At 42.8% G+C, this 26875-nt stretch overlaps 2 pseudogenes; both read right to left on the bottom strand.

Moving 5' to 3' along the window:
• Window positions 1–7718: 7718 nt before the first annotated feature.
• LOC118577897 lies at window positions 7719–8352 on the bottom strand (annotated as a pseudogene).
• A 503-nt stretch (window positions 8353–8855) lies between these two features.
• LOC118578997 lies at window positions 8856–8981 on the bottom strand (annotated as a pseudogene).
• Between the last annotated feature and the right edge of the window lie 17894 nt (window positions 8982–26875).

The raw sequence follows: 26875 nt of genomic DNA, 5'->3' as shown, positions 1-26875 counted from the left end.
AGTGGGGGTAGCATACTGTGGGGGAGGCTATCCCTGGGCTGCTGATCCTTGGGTCTATAAGAAAACAGGCTGAGCAAGCATGGGGAGCAAGTCAGTAAGCAGCACCCTTCCATGGCCTCTGCATCAGCTCCTGTCTCCAGGTTCCTGTCCTGACTTCCTATGATGATGAACTTTTGTTACATGGAGTGTCAGCCAAATAAACCCTTTCCTCCCCAAGTTGCTTTGGTCATGGTATTTCATCTCAGCAGTAGTAATCCTAAGTAAGACAATACCTCTCTTCCTCAAGAAATGAATTATAATTCTCTTGTCCTCAAATTTGGATAAGCAGGAAGTCAAAGAGAATAACTTCCTAGACCCAGGCATGAATGATAGTATAGTTTTCCCTAGAATTTTTTAAACCTGGAGTCATGGCCCATTGTGAATGAAACCCAACTGTCCCAAAGCTGCCATCTGTGGCAAAGTAAGGCAAAGCACTGGAGAAAGCCTCTGACAATAGCCGTACCCAGTCCTTAACCACAAGTACCTGAGACCCACTGCATTCGTATAAGTGCACTTAGATGCAGACTTCTCCCTGATGAGCCTTGTGTGGAACCTGTTGTCTTAGTCAGGGTTACTGTTGCTGTGATGGAACGCCATGACCAAAGAAACTTATGGAGGACAGGATTCATTTGGCTTACACTTCCACATCACAGTTCATCATCGAAGGAAGTCAGGACAGGAACTCAAACAGGGCAGGATCCTGGAGGCAGGAGCTGATGCAGAGGCCACGGAAGAGCATTGCTTACTGCCTTGCTCCTCATGACTTGCTCAGCCTGCTTTCATATAGAACCCAGAACCAGCAATCCAGGGGTAGCCCCACCCACAATGGGCTAGGTCGCTGCCCATCCATCATTAGTTAAGAAAATGCTCCACAGCCGGATCTTATGGAGGCATTTTCTCTACTGAGGCTCTCTTCTCTTCTATGACTCTAGCTTGTGTCATGTTGACATAAAACTAGTCAGCATACCTGTAATTACAACCTTTAGAGAAGATTCCTGACCCACAGAAGCTGTGAAAGAATAGATGTGTGCTCATCTCACAGTTAGTTGGTAATGAATTCGTGGTCCCCAGTCTTCAGGGTCACCCCTGCTCAGGCACCAGGCATACAAGCAGTGAGCCCCTGAATCGTTCCAGCACCCAGATGCAGACTCCCTTTTCAGCATTCAAATCTTTCTTACTGACCCCAGACATCATGGAACAAAGCCAGCTATCTCTTCCATGCCATGTTCAGATTCCAACCTTATAATCCAGAAACTTAATGAAATGGTTCTTCAAAACCTCTACAGTTGGAAGTTGTTTGTAACACAGCCATAAAGAAGGGAAGTGAAGCCAGGCGGTAGTGGTGCACACCTTTAATCCCAGCACTGGAGAGGCAGAGCCAGGCTGATCTTTGTGAGTTCGAGGCCAGCCTGGGCTACAGAGCAAGATCCAGGACAGGCACCAAAACTACACGGAGAAATCCTGTCTTGGAAAAAAAAAAAAGAAGAAGAAGGAAGAAAAGGTCCCATTGGAAAACTGTGTATCGACTATGATGTCCATGACGCACAGTGGAAGGGAGACCTTGGCCATCAGAGTCACTGCTGTGTCATCAGACCCTTCTCCTCCTGTGAAAACATTCCCCAGAGCCGGTTTCCATGAGTCTGTTGTCCTTATCCAAGGGGATGCCCAGGCTGTCCATGGGCTGTGAGCTTCTCTACAAACATAGTCTTGTTGAGGCTTTGATATTACTTCCTTATAAGGACCTGGCCAATTCAAGACATTACCACTCTGCTTTTCTGTGATTTAGATGGGTAGAGGTGGTTTTGTTCTTGCAGTTTTATGTAACTGAAATCTTCTAATGTCCAAGGTTCTGACTATTGGCCCAGGAGAACTGTGGAGGAGAGGAGGAGAGGAGGAGGAAAGACTAGTCAGAGGAGGTCAGAGGAGTCAGCGGGGCGATGGGGATAAGCTCTTGCCCATACCTTATCAACTCTGAGACAGACGCCTTGTACATACATGCATGTGGGCACATAGACACATGCACACACACTTGTTCACACACATACACACAGGCTCACACGCTCATATGCCTCTCCACTGTTTGCCTTCCCTACCACAGCAGAACTAAAAGCCATTGACTCACATATGTTACTTTAAAGACAGTGCAGTAAAAGCCCAGCTTTAAAGTGTCTCACTGGAGGTTTTCAAGAAGTGGAGGACTTCCTCTCTAGGTGCCTAAACTTGGATTTCAATAACTTGGAATGGAAATTTTTCTGGAAATAGATAGCATAATTCTTCCTGTCCTTCCTGAAACCCCATATCTAGTACTGCTCCCAGCCTTGCAAGGAGTACACGAGAGCAGCACATTGTAGGATGGAGAACATTTTCAAAGAAAAATGATTTTCCTCACCATTTTTGAGTACACATTTAGTTCTTTAGACTTAATGGCTACCTATATGAATGAGAATCAGCCTTCCCATGATGCAAGTGTAGCCTCCCTACCAAAGACAAGCATGGCCCAGATGCCCCCAGAGGTTACCAAGCCTTGAGCATAAATGAGGTCACACTATATTTATTTAACAAATACTAACCCAGGCCTCACAATGGGCAATTCAAAGTGCATTAAGATCAATTGATTTTTGCTAAAATGTCAAGAACACACAGGGGGCAAAGGATAGTTTCTTCTATAAATAGTGTTGGGAAAACTGGGTATCCACATGCAGAAGAATGAAGCTAGACCTTTATTTCAAAGCACGCACAAAAATCAACTGAAAATGAACTAAGCCCTTACATGCAGACATAAAACTGTCAATTAGCTAGTAGAAAACACGGAACCTAAGTTCCATGACAGTGGTCTGGGCAGTGACATTTTGGGCATTGCTAAAAAAGTACATGTAAGACAGACAGCCACACACAAGGGACAACTTCAACAACAAGCTTCTGCATAGCAGAGAAAACAAGCCACCAGGGGAAGAGACAATCTACAGAATAGAAGTTATTATAAACCAGAATATAAGAGAGTAGTGCCCCAAATAAACAAACTCAAGCAGGCTGATAGCAAGAAAACAAAGAACCCCATTAAACCATGGACAAAGGACCTGAATAGACATTTTTGTCTAGAGAAAATATGCAAATAGCCAACAGGTATATGCCAAGGTGTTTGGCACCACTAATCACCAGGGAAATGCCATTCAAAACCACAGTGAGATACTACTTCACACCTGATACAATGACCATTTTCCAAAACTGGAAAATGACAAGTACTGACAGGGAAGTGGTGAGGAAGGAACCCCCAGAATCTGTTAATAGGAATGTAAATATATAGCCATTGTGAAATCAGTATGGCAATTTCCCAAGTAACTAGAAACAGACCATGTGATCCAGCAATTCTGCTGAGTGGTATATAGCCTACAGAAGTAAGAGCAAAATGTCCGAGTCATCTGCATTTCCATGTTGACTGCAACACTATTTAGAAGAGCCAAGATGTGCAATTGATCTAACTGTCTATTAAGGGATGAGTGGATAAAGAAAACATGGTGTTCATCCATAACAGATTATAAGTTGAAAAAATGGACACCCTGCCATCTGTGATAATATAGATAACCCTGTAGGACACTGTGCTGAGAGAAATGAGCCAGGCAGAGAAAGACCAATGTTCTATTATCTCACCTATTATATAGAATCTGAGAGGTGGGAAGCTCAGGAAAGAGTATAGAGCAGTTATCATGGGCTGAGGATGAAGTAAACAGAGATGATGGTAAAATGACACAGATTTCAAACCGGCAGGAGGCAGAAGATCAAGAGCTGTGTTGTACAACCCGGGGAGTATCGTTAACAACAACGTATAGTGTACTTGAAAATTACTAAGAGAGTAGATTTTAAGTGTTCTCACCAGGAAAAATAAAGCATGTGAGGTAATGTGTATGCTAATTAGTTTGGCTTAGCATTCATTTCATAATGAATACATATTTTAAAACATTGCGTTGTACACTAAAAAATACACATTTTATTTGTCAATTTAAATTTTTTAAGATTTAAAAAAGCTATTGCTCTTTCTCAGAGCTTTATGAGGTAGGTGCTGTTTATTGCTTTCCTGTTTTACAAGTAAAGGACACAGGACCAGGAGCTTAAACTATCTTGCTCAAGGACATGAAGCACATACATAGATCTGGGCTTTGGACCCAGATGCTGCATCCTAGGGCTTGAGTTCCTTCTTATATGCATCTTTATCAATGCTGAATCTCACTGATGTAGATCCCTTACCTCATGGTAGAAGTATTTGAATGTTACTTTTAAGACTTCCTCCTTTTTCCAGTTCTCACCATTTCCAGAGCCATTGGGAAGGGTTATATGTGGGCTCAGTGTTCCCAGGATTCTGTTCCCAGAGAGCAGGGCTGTTTCCACAACCTTATTCTATACACACTGTCTACTACCTAACAATGCAGTTTAACAAACATCCCCCAAACACCATGACTTCAGATAAGAAACACAGATTCCCCTCATCGGTGTGCAGGTCTTGGCTGGGCCTGGACACATGTCTAGATTTAAGTGACTCTTAGCTAACCTGTGTTGGCTGGGACATACTGGGATACTTGGTTCTGAACCACACACCTCATACATTCTTGCAGGCTAGCCCAGACAATGGCAGAGGGGCAGAAGCACATGATCTCAGTGTGCATGCACTCAGCAAACTTCTGTGTAGATTCACCTTTGCTAGAATTCCATTGGCCAAAGCAAGACATATAGTCATGTGGTAGGACCTGAGTCCAGTTGGTATTATGATTGTATGGTTCAAGGAATGGACACAGAGAGGGATAAGAAGTTGGGCCATAAATACACACAACCTATGACTTTTCAACCTTCTTAACGAGAGAGAGAGAGAGAGAGAGAGAGAGAGAGAGAGAGAGAGAGAGAGAGAGATATGCATCTGTATGTATAGGTACATATGGAGATCAGAGGCCAAGCTCAGTGTCAACCTTCTTCAAGTACCATCTACCTTGTTTTGGGAAGCAGGTTCTCCCACTGGGACAGGGGGTCTCATTGGCTTCCTGATTAGCTAGGCTGACTAGCTGACAAGCCCTAGAGAGAGACCCACCTGTCACAGTCTCCCCAGCACTAGAATTACATGCACATGCCACCACATCCAGCTTTTTACACGGGTGGTGTTGGGCATTGAACTAAGATCCTCATACCAGCACAACAAGCACCTTCCAGACTAAGCTCTCATGTCTGCCTCAGAACAAAATTAAATTTCAAGTAAAAAAGTCATTGAGATAAAGCACCCCAAGGACCCATAAATTTCAGTTGAGCTCTGAAGGGCAGTGAAGAAGGTGTGTGTGTGTGTGTGTGTGTGTGTGTGTGTGTGTGTGTGTGTGTGTGTGTGTCTCAGTAGGAAAATGTGCGTAAGTGGTTCTTCAGAGAAAGAAAACAGACCTCTCTTTGCACCTGCAGTAAACAGAGTGCAGAACTCAGTCAGTGAGGTCCCCATTCTGGAGTCAAGGTGTCAGTCAGTGCCAGCCACTGTGCCAGCAATAAAGTTAGCACAGCAGCGCAGCGACATTAGAGCAGGCAGTATCCACACTGACTCTGTTAGTGACTTCTTAGCATATCAATGTCTCGTTTTGTTTCTCCTGTAGAAAGCTCAAATATTGGATAGCCTGATTCAAAGTTGGCCCCCAGGCAATCCCAGCGCTTCCGGGAGGGCACGAGTATCTATTTTCTTTCTGTTCCTGGAAGGCAGCAGCTGTCATTTTCTGGGCTCACACACCCTGCACACAGGCTGATTCTAATCCTCTCCCTGAGAAATGGGGGAACCCCAGGAAGCCTGCCAAAACCACTCTCCAAATGTCCAAATCCATGGCTGTTGTTTCTGGTGGGAGATACCAGAGATGGTCACCCTCCTGAAGAAAGAAAGGTCAGGACCTGTGGGTAAATATTGACTGGTGTAAACATTTCATTTTAAGTCAAAAAGCCTCAGTAGCTGGAAAAACTTACCCCAAACAAAAACTAAACACACAAAAGTGAGCCAACAAGCGCTATGCTTTCTCTCACAGGGATGCCAAGACAGTCTCAGTGACAGCATTGCCTTCTCTCGGGGCACTGATGGAGGGAAACAGGCCACTTGGTGGTGACTAGAGGCAAGGGGGATCTTGGCTTCCTTCCCAGAGTGCATTGGTTGGGAGAAATCCCCAGAATCCTCTAACTCTTCTTCAAGCGTTCGTCATGTACTGGCTCTTTATACTTGTTCTCTCAATCAACCCTGAAAGAATCCTCATGAGGAGCAGGGGAGGTGGTTTGGTTTGCTTGGTAGAATGCTTGCCTTGCAAGCATGAGGACCTGAGTTCAGTCCCCAGCACCGAGGTAAAAATGCTAGACTGGAGGCATGCACTTGTGATCTCAAGTCTGCGAGGGTGAAAACAGTTGGATCCCTGGGTCTAGCTAGATAGCCAGCCTTGTCTATTTGGCAAGTTCCAGGCCAGTGGGAGGCCGTCTCAAAAAAGCAAGTGGACAGCACCCAAGGAAAAACACCCTTGAAGTTAGCCTCTGGCCAGCGTGTGTGTGTGTGTGTGTGTGTGTGTGTGTGTGTGTGTGTGTGTGTGTGCACAAGAGGAGGTGGAGAGCCCGAGGTGGAGCTGTGGGAATCTTCATTTTGCAGATCATGGAAATGAGGCAGCACACTTTAGTGATGGAAACGGCCCTGGCCTCACAGCTGTGTGTCTGACTGCAGTATTGGCCCTCTCAGATGTGGCTCCAAGAAGCCACCCATGCATGAGTGTCCTTCTTTAAGAAATCAGCAAGCTCAGCTGCCCTAAGGCCAGGGCATCCATAGTCTCTGTGGATACAATTTGCAAGGGGATTGGCCAGTAGGGGTTGAAGAGACCTGTTTCTGGAGTCTCTGAAACTGAAATGCCTGGGGCTTGCAGCGAAAGAAATGGACCTGGATTATTTTCTTACCTCACCTTCTTCAACAACCTTCTCTATTGATTATCCACTACAGTTATTTCATGTGTTCAGGGGGAAGGGCAGGGACACATGTATGGGCATTCACGCACATGTATGCAGGCGCCTATAAAAGTCAGAAATTGATATTGAACGTATGCCTTGATTTTTCTCCACCTTGTTCTTTGAGACAGTCTTCCCTTGAACCTGGAGCTCCTTGATTGGCTAGCCTGGCTGGTCAGCAAACTCTAGGAACCCTCTTACCACCAACTGCCTCCAATGCTGGGATTACAAATGCACACTGCTGTGTCCGACTTCGTACATGAGTGGTGGGGATCCGAACTTAGGTCCTTAAGCTTGTGCAGCAAGCACTTTTTCACTGAGCCATCTCCCCAGCCCTCTACTCTTACTGTGGGGGCATCGCCTGAGTTTGTGGCAGGGGGGATATCTGGTTTCAAATGTTTTGGGGAGCAGAGATGCCCTTAATGGAGACACCACTCTCCATCCTTTTTGTTGAGACATGAACTTCTTTTCATTTCATTTTTCTGTTTAACAAAATGATCCAAATTTTGACTCACAATGTCCCCAATTGCATTAATGACTCAATTACATATATTCATATATACATGAATGAAAGCCTTATGATTCCAGAACACATAAAACTTTTACATTTCCTTCTATAAACACAGTATTCATTTAGCTGTGATGCCAGGATGATCCCAGTGGTTTCCTTTGGCTTCCTTCATTCTCTTGGCCAAAGTTTAGCATGTCTCCTCCTGATTTTTAGTAGTGTGTTGTTTCTTTATAGTAATTTGTCTGTGTTTGTATTTCACATGGAGTAATAAGACATTGAATCTTGGGTGCTTTGATCCTGGACTTCTGACTTTCTTTGTTTAATGGCTATCTGAAAACACACTGGCAGACATCGTCTTCTTTTAGAGAGAGTGAAAGCTTTAGGATTCTGGTAGCTCTTTTGGACCCCAGCCACTGAGGCAGAATAGTATCTGTCATTCTAGGAATATTCTCTCTCTCTCTCTCTCTCTCTCTCTCTCTCTCTCTCTCTCTCTCTCTCTCTCTCCTTTTCTCTTTTTTCTTTCTATCTTTTTTTTCTCTTTTGTTAAAAAAAACCAAGTTGAAATCACTCAGACCAGCATTCAAAATACATCTGGAACAGATGTGTGCCTCCTCTCTGCAGTTCTCTTTGGTTTATAGCAAGAATGCCCCTTATTCAACAGCAGGTCTACTCTGCTGTGGGTTCAAGACACCTTGCTTCATGGAAAAACCTTGTTTGTCATTCCCACCACTGATTTGGACCACACAACCCTTCCATTCTTCACCCAGAGCATCAGCAGCTACTTCTGTGGCCATTTGCTTCTCATTAAACGTACTGTCCATCATCCACTTCAGTGAGTTTCTTGGCTGGGAAGGAGATATTCAGCTTCATCTTAACACAGCCAACTGTCTCGGAGGTGCCATGAAAGAGGAGCCATATATTTTTGTTTACTTTTCCTCAGACTGGATGTGAGATTTATTGCTAAGCATAATTTGATGGGATATAGGACATCCCAGTAGGAGCCCTAAGGTGTGGTGCTCCAGGGTACCACAGTTGGGGATATAGTTGATCACAGCTATCATGGATAAGCTGCTTCTCAGCTACCATATCTTCAAATTCATCTACATTAGAGAAGTCCCATTTCTTTGAGATATGGATCTTCTGGTAGCTGGGGATCTTGAATCTGTCTCTATGCAGGGCCTCAACCACATGTCATTCTGCAACTTAGGGTTAATGTACATGATGGCCTGTTGTGTTCTGAAGTTTCACAAAGGCACCCTACCGACCTGTCAGGAGCCTAAACTGTGGACAATACTGAGATCAGAGACATGAATATATGCCAGAACATTGTCTCCAGGTTACCTTAGGTCAGTCCATATAGGAAATAGGCTACCAAGGAGGGGAGTGTTCCAAATCACTGCAAAGCCATCCCCTGAGAGTAATGGAACCTGGTCAGCTTAACTGGTTGCCAACATCTATTTTTTTAAACAAATGATGTTGCATCCAAAAATCACTAGGATATTGAAATTGCATTAGATATATTTGAAAACAATGATGTAAACATTTTATATTTAAATATTAATAATAACAAACTGCATGCTTTATAACTATTTAAAATAACAACACTTTTTTGATGTTGGTTTTGTTTTTTGTTTTTTTTTTTTTTTTTTTGAGACAGGGCTTCTTTGTGTAGCCCTGACTGTCCTGGAACTCACTCTGTAGACCAGGCTGGCCTCAGAGAACAATATATTTTTAAAAGTGTGTCATTATGGAGATTTTTCATATTTCCTTTCAAGGCACATAGGAAAAAAAGATGCACAAAGGCTTCTGATTTTATTCAGGTGCTTCTTTATACCAATGAAGCTCTTAAAATCCAGAAGGAGGAAAGGTCATATAGCAAAGTAATACCCAAGCCAGACCTACCTCAAAAGTCTTAGAACTCCTTATTTGGCCCTTATATTAGCTACTTTTCTTCTTGCTATAATAGCATACCTACCAAAAGCAGCTTAAGGAGGAAAGTGTTGCTTCTGGCTGATAGTTCCAGAGGATGGTCAATTACGGGAGGAAAATTATAGTGACAGCAACTTGAAGCCCTGGCCACAACCTGTCCACAGTCAGGAAGTAGAGACTGATAATTGTTGCAAGATATTTAATTACACTCTGTAAAGATATGTCACTGTGATTGGTTTAATAAAGAGCTGAATGGCCAATAGCTAGACAGGATTTCCAGGCACAGAGGATGTTGGGAAGAAGAAGGTTGGGTTGCCAGTGGACAAGAGAGAACAGACATGCAGGAGGAGAGGTAAAGCCATGAGTCATGTGGGAACATGTAGGTGAATTGAAATGGGTTAACTTAAGTTATAAGAGCTAGTTAGAAACAAGCCTAAGCTATAAGCTGAGCTTGCATAATTAATAATAAGTTTCCATGTGGTGATTTGGGAGCTGACTGGCAGGACAGAGAAAGTCCGACTGCAGATGAACACTGGTGTTCAGCCTACTTTTTCCTTTACTTTTAGTCCAGGGCCTCAGACCATGGGATGGTGCTGACCACAGTTAAGATGGGTCTTTCAATTTCAATTAATTGCATTTAGATAGTTCCTCACAGGCTGGCCCAGAGCTTGTCTCCTAAGTGTCAAATTGACACTGTGAACACCACAGCACTTGACTCCTAATCAAAGCCAGCTCTCTGCATCAGAGTTCCATGAAGTCCCAGCACTCCAAAGGCATCAAAGAAATGAACATTCATTTAGATCGGGGCTCTCAGCCTTCCTAACACTGTGACCCTTTAACACAGTTCCTTATGTCCTGGTGACCCAACCATGAAATTATTTCTGTTGCTACTTCATAACTGTAATTTTGCTACTGTTACCAGTCATAAAGTAAATATCTGATAAGCAGATGGTCTTACGTGACCACTGTGAAAGGGTTACTCGACCCTTAGAGGGGTCTTGACCCACGGGGTTGAGAACTGCTGATCTAGAGTGTGCTTACACAGAAAGATCATGGGAAAGCAAGAACAGCAGCATCTACACTCACCAAGGCCTATCAAGATGGGAAAGTGGGTTCTGTTCTTAGGCCTGAGGGCACACAGGAAAGGTGTCCTGTTCAGGACCCTGGGAAGCCTGTAGCCTCAGCAGAAAGCCACCCATAGGAGCTGGGTGTTAAATAGAAGAACGTGGTCACTGCCAAACCAGAGTTAAATCTGTCAAATCTCCCATTTTCTTGCTAGTGTTTTCTGTTGGCCAAACTAACCAATAGCCAAAGGGCTGGGAAGCCAGTGGATGGTACTTTCAGATGTCAATCCCCTTGACCGAGAGTACAGGCCACAGGGGAAGGAGTCCACCACACTCTCCATTTTGAGCTGAACATTTGTACTTAAACAAAAACAACAAAGGAAAACCACAGCAGAGCCAAGAGACCTGGCCCTAGAGAATCTGAAATCACATGTGGCTGAGGCAGAAGGATTTCGAGCCCTTTAAAATGTTTTTCCTTCTTCTTGTAATTCTCATGCACATGTATCTATTTATTTGCACGTTATTAATTCTTTGACATCTTCTTCCTTTGGAAACTGATCTTATTTCTCTAAAAACTTGCCTGATTAAATCTCCATTCATGGAAGCTTTAATGATGGGCTAACGCTTTAACCAAACCCCAGGACTGAAGGGAAGTCCCTGAGAAAAGCAATAAGAAATGGCCATTTTTAAACAGAAATTTATTATTAAAGATAATTATATTAATTATTAATAGTTATCTATTAAAGGCAGATTAATCCTTCTATAATTAGAACAAAAGAATGTGTACAGCTGCCCTAAACCAAACTTTAAATCCCTTTTCTAGGCAACCTGTGATCCCTTTATGATGACAGCAGCGCCCTCTAGGGGCAGGGAGCTCCAGGGACCTAGTAATCAGGCTGGGGCTGGGGCTGGGGCTGGGGCTGGGGCTGGGGGCGGGGCCGGGGCGGGGCTGGGGCGGGGCTGGGGGCGGGGCTGGGGCGGGGATGGGGCAGGAATGGAGTGGAGAGCAATACTCTTAGGCCAGTTCTCCCCCAGAAGAAATCAGGTCGGTGGTATACTCAGGCCATCATGTGGGAAGCAGAACACCCGATTTCAGGTTCAAGCAGACCCACTGACTACTCATTGTTTAGCTTTGCCTAATGTCTTTCTCCCTGCACCCAATTTTTCTCCTCTGTGTCACCCCGAGTATCTCTTACACCTGAGGCTGTCCTCAAGCCCAGAGCAAGAATAAGGAAAGTGAAAAGTGTACTGTCCTGAGTATGAAATAAAGTAATACTTACAAATCAACATGGTAGTTACATAGAATAGCAGAAAAGAGAACCAACATACACTCTAACAATCAGGATCCAGGCTTAAAACTATAGCCTGAATTTGAAATTATGGACTAGCCTGATGTACTGGAGCATGCCTGTAGTCTTGGCTCTAAGGAGGGTGTGGACATGAAAGTTCAAGGCTTGCCTGGATTACTTTGTCACAGAAGCAAATGGACAAATCAAACTATTGAATGCTGGATAAGAACAGGCAAAGGGCAGTGCCTCAGTGGTGCCTTAGCCTGGGCTGCTTCTGAGCCCAACCTCCTAGCTCAGCGGGGGTACAGGGTCTGCCAGAGTGTGGCAGGCTGTGAAGACAGTTAGCTGTACTGCTGAAGTCAGAGGACTTTCCTGGGTCACAGTGAGAGGCACACGTGCAATAGCACACACGAAAGGCTGCCTTTGGCTGTGGTTGTGCATGGAGGTGAACAGCTCTATTAGTCTAAGATTCTGGTCATGGTTAGGGCAAGCATATTTCTAGCTGGGGCTACACATATCGGCAACAGAGACCAGATGATGGCATAAACCAAAACACAAAAGTCTGGCTGGCTTCCCAGGCTGCATACACGTGTGGGCAAACCAAAAGGGCTTAGTGGAGAGGGAATGTTGGAGTAGACTGTAAAGTGCCCTGCATTTCAAGTCTGTTCTCCTACCCATGTAGATGTCAACAGTGGATGACAGCCCTATTTGCTTGAAGTGTCTCAACAGAACTCTGACAATCATTGACTGTTAAAATACAGACCCAGGGCTGGCCCTTAGGAAGATATCCTTGAAAAGAAATGCAAGAATAAAATTTAAAAAATGGGATGTGGGGAGAGCTGAGTCAGTAAAATGCCTGCTGTAGAACCATATGGACCTGAATTCCGATCCTGAATTCTCACAGGATGTAAGCCAGTTATATGGTAGCTTGTGCCGGTAAACCCAGCACTGGGAAGATGGACCCAGGCAAACCCCTGCAGCTTACTTTTCAGTCAGTCTAGCTGAACTGAAGGACTCCAGAGTCAGTGAGAATCTCTGTCTCAAAAACTAAGGTGTAGGAAGAGCCTGTGGCCCAGCGGGATGGCCTGACCAACTTGGCAGCCATCAGGCCCAGATCTAGCGCTTTGATTCTGTCATCCCCAACACCTACTCCAACTACAAACTGCTAGACCTCGAGGAGGAGCTGGTGCTGCCAGACCAGATCCCGGAGCACGTCATCGATACTGAAGATGAAAATCTGAAGTGTGGCTGTGCTCAAGGAAGTCGTGGCAATGGTCTGGGGTTTATGGTGCTTCAGAGACCAGAGGCCTTGAGCCAGACCCATGACTCATGGCAAAGAGTGTTTACATGGAGAGCTGTGTGGACAAAAACATGTACTGAGTAACACAATGCAGTTTTTCAATGACACTGCGACGTATGAATTTGTAGTGGAGTGGTGGGGAGGATAGAAGAATGCAGTGATGCAGATGTGGTGGAGAGAGGCTGAACCATGCTGATGTCTAAGGCCTGAGCTGCCACTGAGAGGCCATGTTAATATGCGTGCCCTGTACTCCTAATCAAGGACCTGTCAGTGTCTGTGGTCCATCCTGACACTTGGGGCCATGTCTGTGGCCTCGGTCAGGCTACAGCCAGGGGCTATGTTGATGTTGGGGGCCCATGTTATTACTGAAAGCCATGTGATGTCTGTAGTTTGTGTTGCTACTTGAAGCCATGATGACATCCACGGGCTGGACTGCAGCCAGGAACAATATTGGTGTCCGTGACCTGTACTGCCACCAGAGACCATGTTGAGGTCCATGTCAAGAGCTGATGCCGGAGGCCAGGTGGACATCTGTGGTCTGTGCTGTGACCAGACACCATGTGGAAGTCCATGATCTATTCTCCAGCTGACTATAAAGGACAAGGAACCTTCTTCTGCAGTGGCATCCATGACGGCAGACCCATAGTTGAGAAAGAGAGAAATAGAAGGCTTCTGTGACAACCTCCAGCCCAGTCTTCCCCAAAAGTAACAACCTCAACAGGAAGCATTTGAAGAGACTCTTTTTTTTTTTTTTCTGAGAGGGAGAGGGGATTGAGACAAGGTTTCTCTGTGTAGCTTTGCGCCTTTCCTGGAACTCACTCTGTTGCCCAAGCTGGCCTCGAACTCACAGAGATCCACCTGCCTCTGCCTCCCGAGTGCTAAGATTAAAGGTGTGTGCCACCACCACCTGGCTCGAAGAGACTCTTAAAAATTGTGATAAAGATGCTGAAGTGTAGCTCTTCACAATAGATGTCTATTAGGGAGGGGTGTGAGGGGGTCAGGGTGGGGACTCACTTTTCTTTAAGAGGCTGGCCTCTTGGAGTTTGACCAAGCTCCAGTGACTATATGGACAACACAAATTGGACTTATTAAATCTTTTTTGGGGGTTGGGGGAGGAGGCCACAAGGGGGGAGCAGACCTGGGAGGACCAGAAAGTAAGGATGATTAGGGAGCATTATGAGAATTCCCAAATAATCAATAAAAGTATTTGTTATAAAAAATTTAAGGGGAGAATGGCTGAGGAAGATAGCCAATATTGACTTCTTGCTTCCACATGCATCATACACACACACACACACACACACACACACAAACATACATACACACAAACATACATACACACATACACCCACACACACACACACATACATACACAAATACATATACATACATACACATACATACACACACATGCACATACACGCACATACATGCACATACACGCACATACATGCACATACACACATATACACACATACACACACATATATACACATACATACACACACGTACGTACGTGTACATGTACACACACACACACACACACACACACACACACACAGCAGAGAGGTGGGGAGGGAATGAGGGAGGAAGGAAACAGATCAGTACAAATGACCCATTTTGGAGGACAGAAAGTAAAAAATGGAAAGAAAATAAGTAACAAAAGAATAGATATTCTTGTGTCTCAAAACAAAAGGACCCATACCCACATGCACCATAGCTCAACTGTGGAAAACAAAGACCAAAGAAAAACATCTTAGAAGCAGCTAGAGAACTTGAGAATGGTGGTGCACGCCTTTGATCCCAGCACTGCAGAGGCAGAGGCAGAGGCAGGAGGGTCTGCGTCACTTCCAGGCCAGCCAAGGCTAGAGTAGGGAGTCCCTGCCTCAAAAGACAAAAAACAAAACTACCAAGAGAGGAGTTGGGAGGGCTTAGTCAGTGAGCACATACCTCCTGTCTTAGGGTTCTACTGCTGTGAAGAGACACCATGACCACGGCAACTGTTATAAAGGAAAACACATTTCACTGGATGGCTTACAGTTGGTTTAGTCCATTTTCATCATGTCGGAAAGCAAGGGAGCATGCAGGCAGACATGGTGCTGGAGAGGGAGCTGAGAGTTCTACATGTGGATCCACAGGCAACAGGAAGTAAACTCTCACACTGGGCATGGCTTGAGAATATATGAGACCTCAAAGCCCGCCTCCACAGTGACTCACTTCCTCTAGCAAGGCCACACCCACTCTAACAAAGCCACACCCCCTAGTAGTGCCACTCCCCATGGGCCCAGGGAGACCATTTTCATTCAAACCACCACACCTTGCAAGCACGATGAACCCAGAACCCACATTAAAAAAATAAAAAAATAAAAAAGGATGTTTTAAAAGGCCGGGAAAGGCGGTATGTGCTTGTGCTTGTAATTGCAGTACTGAGCACATAGAGATGGATCCTTGAGTCTCATGGGCCAACCAGCTTACTCTACTTGGTGAGTTAGGAAAATAAAGATGGACACCCTCCTGAAGAATGACAGCCAAAGCTGCCACATAGACACACACACACGCACACACACACACACACACACACACACACGCACACACACACACACACACACACACGCACACACGCGCACGCACACGCACGCACACACACGTACACACATGCACACACATGCACACACGCACACACACATCCACACACGCACACACGCACGCACACACGCGCACACATGCACACATGCACACACGCACACACACATCCACACACGCGCACACGCACGCACATACACACACGCACGCGCACACATGCACACATACACACACGCACACACATGCACACATGCACACGCACGCACACGCATGTGCACACGCACACACGTGCACACGCACACACACACACACACACGCACATGCACGCACACAAAGCAGCAAGAGAAAAATGATTCCACATGTCTAGACAGCATATTAACTTCAATCCTGCCTTTTCATATAAGATGATGGAAACCAAAAGGACATATTAAAAAACACTGGTTAAAAAACACTAAACCTGCCAAAAGAAGAATTCTACAGTAATCAAAAATATCCTTCCCACAAAAGCTAAATAAAGAGAGTCCCAGATTAAAATCTAAGTCAGTGGATAAAGGGCTAGCAGCGGTGATGACTTGAGGCCTTGTCTTACAAGACGATATAAGAAGTCCTTCGGGCCGAAAGGGGTTGAAACCAGATGCTGATCAGAATCCCCAGGGAGAGGTGAAAACTGCCCCAGATGACAAATATATGACTTACCATCAGGGTCTCTCTCCTTCCCCATTTCTGTCTTATTCCCTTCACTTTTGCAAAAAGATGTAAAAATAATATCACCTTTACGTAGTTATGTTTACTCTATGTTATTATATAAATGCCTTAGCCCAATATGGGAGGGAGCAAATGGAGTTAGGGAAAGGCAAGGGGTTTGTATTTTCCCAGAATTCAGTGCATACTGGTTAGACGTTCCCAGGGGCAAATTATCACATATATTATAACCTTAATGAAGCCAATAAAAAAAATAACTAAGGAATCCAATGGAGTCAAAATGCTACAATATTTATTTGGGGACAAAATAAGGAAATAAAGAGATATAAGAAGAAAAAGACAGCATACATAACAAGTACAAGTATAACTCTAGCCTACCAGTAATGACATTAAAATTCAGGATCTGTCTCATCACCTCAGTCAGAAGGACCATGCAGACTGGACCAAAACATGCAAGCCACCCACATGCTCCCTGCAAAGAACCCGTGTGAGATGGTTCAAAAACAAAGGATGAAAAAGACATTCCAAGCAGACAGTGTGTAAAAGAGCTTTCTATATTCATAGTGTGAAAACAGATGTTTAATAATATAAAGATCATTTTTATACCCTAGCTTCAAAATGCTTAGCAATAAGATTTACACAGCTCTACCAATCAGCTGACGTGAGTAACATCTACTGAACGCGCCATCCAACAAAAGCAGAATTCACACACTTTCTGAGCACATATGGAACATTTTCCAAAGTAGACAGTGTATTAGACAATAAAACAAATCTCAATAAATGCAAACAGATTGAAATAATATAAACTATGTTCTCCAAACACTATAGAATTAAGTGAGAACTCAACAATGGAAGGGAATTTTGAAATTGAATAAACATTAGAAAATCTAAAAAATATACATGTAAATGATAAACTGATTAATGATGAAATCACAAGGTAGTTTGAAAAATATCTTCAGCTTGCTGGAAATGGAAACACACCAATATTTATGGGATGCAGCTAAAAGTGTCCTGAGAGGAAAATGTTTACCTGTGCCAGAGATAAAATCTGAAGTGGAGACATGGTCCATCAACACTGTTCTTGTGATTATATCAATAATGTAAAATTTGACCTTCAGAGACTAGACAAATGAAAGGAGAAAAAAAACCAAACATACAAAAAAGAGTAATAAAGACTACCAAACACACACACACACACACACACACACACACACACACACGCACGCACGCACGCACGCACACACACACACACACACACACACACAGAGAGAGGGGGGGGGAAGAGTGAAATAGAAAACATAGTCAAAAGTTGATTCTTGGGGCTGAGGAGATAGATTCAGCAGTTAAAAGTTTCTCTTTCAGAGATCATGTTTTGGGTTAAAAACACGTTTGGGATGAGTCACATTAGGTGACTCTATGATGGGCCACCTGCAATTCCAGCTTCAGGGGATCTGACACCTCTCACTTCCACAGGCACCTGTATTCACAAGCACATACACCCACACAGAGATACATACATGTAATTAAAACAAAGTATCTCTTTAAAGAGTTGACTCTTTGAATTTGGTTGATTACATAAATGAAAAGATGATAAAGGGATGTTTGCACTCTGTGCCAGTACATTAAATCATTTCAAGAGATCAAGTGTTAGAAAACCAGATGATCGGAATGACTCAAAAAGAGATTGAAAACCAGAATAGACACATGCAACATATAGAATACATAATAAAAAAATCTAATTAACAATAAAATCATTCCACAAAGAAAAAAAAAAAAAAACTTCAAGTCTTGAAGGCAGTCACTGGTGAGTTTTATCATAGATTTTAAGAAAAACACAATTTCACAAAATATATAAGAAGGAAATTCTTTTCTTCTTTTTCCTTTCCTCTTTTGGGAAAGGGACCACCATATAGGAGGCTGGCTTCAATTTTTCTATGTAGCTCAGACTGTTCTTGAACCCTTACCTGAGCTTCCTGAGTACTCACATTACGGGAATACACTGCCACACCAGGCTACTTTCTAACTTTCTCAATATAGCCAATATTACCTGGAGATGGAGCAAGACAAAGGTGTTATAAGAAAGCTACAGACTGTTGTTTCTACTGAGTCTAGACACAAAATCCTCAGCAAAGGCTGGCATAGTGAACACAACATATCCAACTAATAACACACTGTGACCGAGAGAATTTTATTCCAGGAATTCAAGGTTGGTTTGATATGGGAAAATCAACATAGTTTTGAAGGGGAAATTTTTTTTAAATCTCCACAATCATCTCTATAGATTCAGAGAAGATATCAGACAAAAATCTAACTGCTGAAGTTATTGATGAGATGTCAAAAAGCTAGGAGGAGAGAGGTATCTACAAAACAGCCATGGTTGCCATCATACTTAAAATCTTGAAAGACAGTGTTAGCATTTATGGGATGACTCATCCCTAACAGGCTTGTGGGCGATCCGACCCAAACAAGTAAACAAGATATTTTCTGAGAGCCAGCCTGGGTCTGCCTAAGAGCCAGTCTGGTCTTAGCAACAGCAGCTGACACATGATCTGGAGATGACCTGGACCAATGAGAGGCAGCCATGTCACACGAGCAGATGCATATTCATCAGACCTCCCCCTAGGGTGGGGTGGAGGGTGTATAAGGCTTGCCTCTTCCTGAATAAAATAAACTGGGCTTGTTTCAGCATTCCCCAGAGTCTGTGGTTTGATTCTGCACCTACTTGGACCCTGCCCCTAAAGGAAACAACAGCCAGGACCTGGCTACAAGCATTGACATCAGGAACAGAGAAGGTGTGCTGTCATCACTTCTGTGTGACCACATGTGATGTTTCCAGCAGGGAAACAAGGTAAAGGACAAAATAAGCCAAGTGAGAGTATAACTGAAGTTTTCCTGTGTCCTGCCCGGTCCACAGCTGCTCAGACCCAAGCAAGCACACAGAGGCTTATATTAATTAAAACTGCCCTGCCATTAGCTCAGGCTTACCACTGACGAGCTCTTGCACCAATACTCAGCCCCTTTCTGTTCATCTATGTGTCACCATATTTTCCGTGGCTTTACCTGTGTGCCATTACATGCTGCTCCCTGGGCAGCGGGCGGGCATCTCGGGACTCATCCTTCTTCTTCCCAGAATTCTCCTTGTCTGCTGATCCCACCTATACTTCCTGCCTGGCTACTGGCCAATCTGTGTTTTATTAAATTGGTGTGCAAAAGCATTATTCCACAGCACGAGAAAATAAAAGGAACACAAACAACTTCACAAAGGAGGAATGAGTGACCTCAGCTGAACCCTAAGGAACCCTAAGGAACCCACACACAGTGGCTAGAACCAAGAAGCCTTTGGAAATGTGGTAGCAGGAGACAGGATAGGTGTGCAAAAGGAAATGGTCTTTCTACAGACAGCCTAACCAAGTGATTCCTTGCACAGTGAAATTAATCCAGCCCGCTCACAATAAAATACAAAGAGAATAAAATACTTATTTAATTTAACGAAAGAGATGCTAGATGTATGCATTGGCAACTGTAAAATATTACAGAGAAAAACACAAAGAAAATCTAAGTAATACTAAAAGACATCACATGTTCTGGATTGGAAAACCACATGTCTTCCAAGCCAATCTGTAAATTCATCCTCTTTCTGAGGAATTTTTAGAAGCCCAAGAGTCTCACTCCTTCCTTACCAGGTAGCTGTGAGGACTAAATGGCTCGACACAGCAATTGTCATGGGCTCTGTCACAGAAGAAGGTGTAGTGAAGAAGAGAGGAGGTGGGGTGGGGTGCCCCAGTGTTACTTCTGAAGGAGGCGTGGACTGCTTGAGGGAGATCTCTGTATTTCTGTTTTAATCTAATCACTTTTACTAAATTTAATTATTTTCCATTAATTTCCCACTTTGTAGGGTTCATGTTAATTTGTACAAACAACTTAAATTATATCAATCGGCCAATAGATTCTTGTCTGAGACAAAGGATTATCACAGGCCATCTTCTTGTTGATATTCATGGAAATTAAATTTTATGACTCTGAAATTTTTGAAAACATTTTAACTTCATGGAGATAGAGAGACAGAGACAGAGAGAGAGAGAGAGAGAGAGAGAGAGAGAGAGAGACAGAGAGACAGAGACACAGAGACACAGAGACAGAGACAGAGCGAGCATCTGAGTGCATGTTTGTGTATGTGTGTGGAGGTCAGTGGACAAATTGCAGGAGTGACTTCTCTCCTTCCGCCATGTGGGTTCTAAGGTTGAACTCAGGTGTCAGACTTGGCAGCAAATGCCTTTACCTGCTGAGCCATCTTGCAGGCCCCAAAGACACTGAAAAATCTTTAGCAAGCTTGTTTATTTTTTTCGATGGCTTCTATGTAGGGCCTATGGTGTCTGTAAGTAAAATGGCCAGCAGACAGGACAAAGTGTTTCACCTGGAATTCATATTCCAGAGAGGGAGGCAAGTGAGAAACAGATGCAGAAAGCTCAAGGATGCACATGTATAAAAATGTCTTAAATACCTGATATTTTGTACACCAAGAAAAAGGTGAATTTTAAGAAGTTGGATTTGTGTCAACTGCAATTTTCAAATGTGAGGTGATAGGCTCCCTTCTTGAGTACTCTATGGGATTTTTATGGGTCAATTTTCAGGGAGCATTTCTGTAAGAAAAATGTGGCCATGGAACTGTCACAAAGCTGTCATTCTTCAGGGTGAGGAAGTACTGACTGGCATCCTCAGGGTGTGGGACACGCTGGTCCTCACAAGCCAGTGTTTTAGTGCCTGGGCCCACTAAACTTTAGAGTTGTGGCCCACAGGTGGAGAGCCACTGATCTAGAGGGATAAGAATCTATTGTGGGGGAAGGGGTGGGAAGAAGACAAGGCAGCAAGAAGCTGACAAGGGGGCTGGAGCAGAACACAGAGAGATCACATCCTTTACCATCAGCAAGAAGCAGAGAAAGAAATCTGCAAATAGGGTGAAGACACAAGCTCTCCAGGCCCACCCCCAGGGGTGGGCTTCTCCAGCAAAACCACTCCTCCCAAACCTCCCCAGACAGCACCACCAACCCATGGGGAGGCATTCACATTAAGCCACCACAGCACCCCTCAAGTATTAAGGACCAAACCTAACTGGTAAGTAGTCATGCAAGATGTAAGATAAATATATTGTAAAAGCCATCCACATCTAATGTTGAAAAATACAGATCAGCAAAAAGAGCAAGAAGGAAAACTGCATTTAAACTCATCCTCAAGCTATTAGTATTTTAGTGCAAAGTTCACAAATATTGTCCGTGATTATCTGTAACTGTCTTAGTTGGGGTTACCATTGCAATGAAATGCCACGAACATAGGGAGGAAAGGGTTTATTTCACTCACAGTTCCACATGACAGTCCATCATTGAAGGGAGTCAGGGCAGAAACTCAAACAGGGCAGGAACCTGGAGGCAGGAGCTGATGCAGAGGCCATGGAGGGGAGCTGCTCTCTGGCTTGCTCCTCGTGGCTTGTTGAACCGGCTTTCCTATAGAACCCAGGACCAGCAGCCCAGGGATAGTACTATCCGCAATGGGCTGGGCCCTTCCCCATCAGTCTAATTATGAAAATGCCTTACAGCCCAGTCCTATGGAGGCATCTTCTCAATGAGGTTCCCTCCTTTCAGCTAATGCTAGCTTGGGTCAAGTGGATGTAAGAGTAACCAGCACAGTAATACAGATGCATGAATAGTAACCTTTTAAAACAACAAAATCCTATTCAGTATGTTGCTTGGAACGATATTATATCATGAAGTTAACAGGTATATATCATATTTATGGATAGCTTAATAGTTTGTCAGTATGGACAAAACCTTTATTATATGATATTTTTGGTATATCATGAAGCATAGAAAAACATTCTCTTATGATACAGTTACATAAACACACTAAATCCTTATCATTGATAACATAGTTTTGGTATTTTTTTTCTTGAAGGGACAATATCGTAAAGAACATCCTGAACACATTCATCCTGTTATGAACCTGCTTGAATTTCTCCTTAAGAATGAAACTGTTGGGCCAATGAGAACAGATACTTTCCCCCAAAGACCCCCCATTCTCAGTGGGGAAAAGGAGCTTGCTTCTAAGTCTGATGACTCGAGTCTGACCCTGGGACTTACATGGACATGGCACTACATGGTAGGAAGAGAGAACCAACTCCAGTGTGGGTTGTCCTCTGACTTCTCTACGTACACTGTGGCACCTGCACATATGTGCATGCATGCACACTCACTCACACACACACTCACACACAAGTAAATAAATAAATTTAAAATGTATTTTTTTTTTAAGAAATGGAACTGTTGTACTATGGATTATGTACATTTAAATAATTCTACTAAGTTTATTCACCTGTTCACCCCCATCCCAAACACTTCTAATTTATACTTTCCTTTTTCCTTGTTTTAACCAATAGACTGTGTGATTAATTTTACACTTGGAAAATATGGTAGATGGAAACTGGTTTCTTGAGATAGGGGTTAGTTGTTTGTTTCTGTAGTACTGGTGATCGAACCCAGGACCCCACTGCAAGCTGGACAAGTGTTCATCTATGTAGCCATCCCCCAGACTCATTCTTTCCTTGCATTGGGTCAGGAATTTCTTTGCTTTCTGGCTGCCTGTGTTGACTTGTAAGTAGAGCTGGTGTCCACTTATCTATTGAAACATCCAGTGTATTGATTCGGTTTTTTCTTACTTTATGCATTATTTTTCTGCAGTCATTTTCTTGCTATCTGGTCAAATCTCTCTGTCTTTTTTTGTTGCATAGAAAAGCCTTTTCTGTTTCACGATTACATCTGTTCTTCTGTATCCATGTACAGTTGCTCTAAATGTCTCATTCATGTTTAAATCTTTAATGTTGGTGGATTTATTTTGGTGTGTTATAACTTAGGCATCTTAACTTTCCCCCCAAAATAGTAGCCAGTTGAACCACTGTTTATGGAATAATTCTCTTTTCATTTTAGAATCTGAGGTTATACATGCTGGGTCTTTGGGGGAAAGTATCTGTTCTGTTTTATTTATGTGCTTATTTATTCCGGTCTTAGAACTGTGCTATTTTCATACTGCACATTTTAATACATATTAGCATTTAACAAAGCAGACCAGATACTGTCTACTCTTTCCTTTCTGACTCCCTCCCATCCTATCTCTCTCCTCTTCTTCCTTTATTTTGTTATTCTTGCATATATTTTAAATCAAATGTAATACAAATACCTTTAATTTTATCAAGTATAAAAATAACATTATGTTGATAGAAATAGTATTGAATATAGAACATCGAGCCATTGAACCCTCTGTTTTGGATAATAATATGGTTTCTTTTATATCCTTGAATCAAGTTCTGCTCTTCATATGTGTCATGCATATTTTATTAAATTTAAATTGCCCTTGTTATTCAGGAAAATTAGACATAGATGTGGATGTCAGTATTCCCATACATATAATTGTGTGTGTGTGTGTGTGTGTGTGTGTGTGTGTGTGTGTGTATACCTGCTGGTGAGTGTACTGGACATCTTCTTTGGTTGCTCTTCACCTTATTTTTAGAGACAAGGTCTCTCACTGAAGCTAGCTGGCCTTTCAGCTCCAGCAAGTCCCTTGTCATCACCTTTTTGAGGCTGGAATTACAGACAGGCACCACTTACACCCAGAATCCTCCACAGGCTCTGGAGATTTGAACTCAGGTCCTCAGGCTTGCGTGGCAAACACTTGGCTGACTGAGCTATCTCTGGACCTCTCATATAGGCAGCAACAACATATTTTAAGATTTGTTTCTAAAATTATGTGTGTGCTGGTGCATAGGTATGTGAGTGCAGTTACCTGTGGAGTCCAGAAGAGGGTGCTAATCCCCTAAAGGTTGAGATATAGGCAGTTATGAACTGTCCTTCCTGAGTGCTGGCCACTAAACTCCAGCACTCTGCAATAGCAATGCCACTCTTATCCACGAAGCCATCTCTCCTGCCCCAGCAGCAGGATGTTTTAGCAACAACTTTTCCTTACTCAATATCCCTAATTGCTTTTATTTTCATTTGTTCTTCCTGGCTTTCATATGGCAGTGCATGAATAAAGACTCTAACTTCCCTCATTAAATACTTAAGGCCCTCAGCAGGACCAATGTTCTAATGATGCTGTCCAGCATGTCTGACCAGTCTTTACCTTTTGAGATGTATTTGAATGTTAGTAAACAATGTTAGTAAACAGCAAAGTGCAGCAAAGCCAGTTAATGACATATGTTCTAATGTAAATTGGTTACTTCAAATCCATGGGGATAGCATGCAACAACCACTGAAATAGCTTGCTCCCCCATCATAGTAACATCTTAGCAATCTCTTCTGCCAGTTTGCCCCATTTCAGAGGCAGCAGCACGGCTTCCTGGCACCATTCAGAAGTGTGTCCTATACGTCTGAAGCAGGGGTTATAAAGCACTTACAAAGTGTTTTAAAGCATTCAGGCTGGCGACCTAGGGATCCCTCTGGGGTCAGGAAGGAGAAAACCACTTTTACAGTTGTAACACAAAAGCTCATTTGCTCCCCTTTCCCCTAATTTTAGCATAGATGTTTTTAGAACGTTTGGAAGCTGCATGACATGAGATGATCCATGTGACCGGAACGTTCAGAAGGCTGCAGGACATGAGGGAGTCCATCCGTCTGAATATGCACACGGATGGGAGGGGCCAGCTGATTTCTATTAACCGAACATCAAAGCAGTTTATCAGAGTTAGAGAGGCAATGGTCTCACTCTTTTTCTTTCTGTTTTGGAAAATGTAGTTATTTTCACAAACATGGTATTTATGCTAACATTGAATGACTTTATTACTGTTATTGTAATTAAATAAATAACAATAAAGTCAAGTTCTGTCCTCACATCTAGTGCGGTATGTATCCATAGCCATAACTCACTCAAACCAAAGTTCCATGGGTATCTTAAATCATTTTTAACAATGAGAAAGTATTTTGAGGACAAAAAGTTTGAGAACTATGGCTTTAGGCTAAATTATGCAATTACTCCTGCTTCTAAATACAGCCATTCCTGCTTTGGTTTTATTGTTAGTGGGTTATAATTAGTTGTGTAAGTAGTAATTGTGCAGTGTTTTTGATGTTTATAAATTCAAGACTTCATAATAAAATATTAACAATGAAATCCAGATTGAAGATACAGCAGGCTTTGGGATAAGTTCCTCCGTGTTCCTTTTAAGTATTATAAACATGAATTTTCTGGCTGTGGGAGAACAAAGAAGCCGCATTCCTAACATTGAACTATGTGGGGAAACAGTCTCTGATTCTGTGAAGAAACCAGAACTTGGGACCCTTAGAAACTGTAGAGATGGCAAAGGAGAACAGTCACTGAAGTGAATTCAACCACAGCAATGTGGTCACATCAACAAACAAAGTGGCAGCTTTGTCATATCAGAGGCTGCACTTGGAATCGGTAAGTTGCCCAGATCATCAGAATACTCAAAACTTCGTATATTTAAAAGCTCAAAGTGAGCCTGTGAGGTGGCTCAGTGGGTAAAAGTTCTCTTGAAATGCAAGCCTGATGGCCTGAGTTCAAGCCCCAGAACCTACAATTGAGAGGACCAACTCCCCAAAGTTGTTCTATAAAAACTTAAAATAAAAGGAGTTGAGGACTAGAAAGACAGGTCACTGATTACAAGCACTGGCTCGCAGAAGACCTGGGTTTGATTCTCAGCATTCACATGGTGGTTCACAGCCAACTGTAACTCTAGTTCTGGAGATCTGTTACCCTCTTCTGATCTCCATGAACACCAGGCATGCATGTGGTACACATCCATACATACAGGAAAAGCACTCATTCACATAAAAGTAAAATCAGTAAATCTAAAAAGTGATTTTAAGTTGAAAATACCATATTTCCCCATTTCAGAAGAGTGACAATTATGTCTGTTATAACCTGCATTTTAAATAAAGAATAATTTCTCTCATCTATGAGAAAAATCATAAAAATCATTAGGAATCAACTTCACATGATAAGTATTTGTAATAAAATTTCTTAAAGTTTATCAAAATATTGATAAAACAAGTGAAAAACATCTAGAGAATACTGTCTATGTCTTTAAAAGTAATTGTACATCCTCAGACATAAAATATTTAATAAGCTTCAAGTAAGGAATGCCATTAATATGTGCTTATCACTGCAATCTAAATATATGGTCTTGCTTGTTGCAGAAATATTTATCTGCTGAGAGAAGAAAACAACTTTTTGGAAAATGTATAAATCAAGGCAGTAAAATGTCAATCATTATTGATGAAGTCTCAACCATTTCATATAAAATAGTTTTAATAATTTATTTAACATGCAAACTTCAAGAGTTTGAAGATAATTTAATGGCTTTTGTTGATCTCGTGAGGCAGGAAGGAAAAGCACCTGAAATAATTTATCAAAATTTATTGTTGACACATAAGAAAAATAGTTCCAATGAACAATATTTCCATGAAAAACTTATTAGATT

Source organism: Onychomys torridus, chromosome 2, assembly GCF_903995425.1.
Source record: "Onychomys torridus chromosome 2, mOncTor1.1, whole genome shotgun sequence".
NCBI lineage: Eukaryota > Metazoa > Chordata > Mammalia > Rodentia > Cricetidae > Onychomys > Onychomys torridus.
The sequence above is the reverse complement of the archived record's forward strand: the minus strand, read 5'-3'. Positions and strand labels throughout refer to the sequence as shown.